We start from the raw sequence: 1,277 nt of genomic DNA on the forward strand, positions 1-1,277 counted from the left end.
TTTTAAAAAGATATGTAAATTATAGCTTTTCAAAAAAAAATTTATTTTTCTACTAAAAAAATTTGTCAAACACACTAAAAAATAAAAAAAATTCATTAAATTTTTTTTTATCAAAATAATGGTGCCAAAACAAAAACTAAAAGTATAACATATTTAATGTTTTTTTTTTTACTATTTTTCGTGCGTCACTAGATGTAGCCGGTAGAATGTCAAAATAGAATAATAGATTGAATAAGGATGTGTGCATAGTACATTTTAAAAAAAATATAAAAATTTGATTTCAAAAATATGCTCACCCATCCTAATTTTGATTTTCTTTGAGTAGGAAACCTCTCCTTTCTCAAATGAACCCATACCCAGTCACCAGGTTCAAAGACAAGTTGTCTTCGACCTTTATTCATCCGTTGAGCTGTCAACTTATTTTTCTTTTCAAGCAACTCACGTGCTTTCAAGTGCATTGTTTTAACCTTTTCAGCTTTACCTTCTGCATCCAAGCTAACAATATCACTCAAAGTCAAAGGTAATAAGTCCAAAACAGTTAAAGGATTAAAACCATACACAAGTTCAAAAGGAGAAAAACCAATAGAAGAATGAATGGTTCTATTATAAGCAAACTCAATAAAAGGTAAACAATCTTCCCAAGTTTTCAAATTCTTACCAACAACAGCACGTAATAAGGTCCCTAATGTTCTATTTACTACTTCAGTTTGACTATCAGTCTGAGGATGACAAGTAGTTGAGTATAATAATTTTGTGCCTAATTTACCCCATAAAACTTTCTAAAAATAACTCAAAAATTTTACGTCACGATCAGAAATAATAGTTCGGAGAACACCATGCAAATGCACAACCTCTCCAAAGAACAGATCAGCAATATTTGTTGCATCATCAGTTTTATGGCATGCAATAAAATGAACCATTTTACTAAATATGTCTACCACAACAAAATGCTATTTTTACCTTTTTTTTGTTTAAGGTAAACCAAGAACAAAATCCATAGAAATATCAACCCAACAGAAGCATAGAAATAGGTAATGGGGCATACAAACCATGTGGTAAAGACTTAGATTTAGTCTGTTTACATGTAATACACTTAGCACAAAATTTTTCAACATCTCTACGCATGCGTGGCCAGTAAAAATGTTTAGATAACACATCCAATGTCTTATGCACACTAAAATGACCCATCAAACCCCATTATATGATTCAAGAACAAGTAAGTCCCTCATAGAACAAGCAGGCATACAAATTCTATTACCACAAAATAGAAAACCTTC

General features: G+C 30.7%; 1 long non-coding RNA gene across 1 annotated transcript in view; it reads right to left on the bottom strand.

Moving 5' to 3' along the window:
* LOC110267025 overlaps positions 1–950 on the bottom strand; it is a 4,299-nt gene extending 3,349 nt beyond the window's left edge. Inside the window, exon 1 of the long non-coding RNA XR_002354333.1 lies at positions 939–950. This is a non-coding gene — a long non-coding RNA (uncharacterized LOC110267025). The remainder of the gene's footprint in view (positions 1–938) is intronic.

The sequence above is a fragment of the Arachis ipaensis genome, chromosome B09 (genome assembly GCF_000816755.2).
Source record: "Arachis ipaensis cultivar K30076 chromosome B09, Araip1.1, whole genome shotgun sequence".
Lineage (NCBI taxonomy): Eukaryota > Viridiplantae > Streptophyta > Magnoliopsida > Fabales > Fabaceae > Arachis > Arachis ipaensis.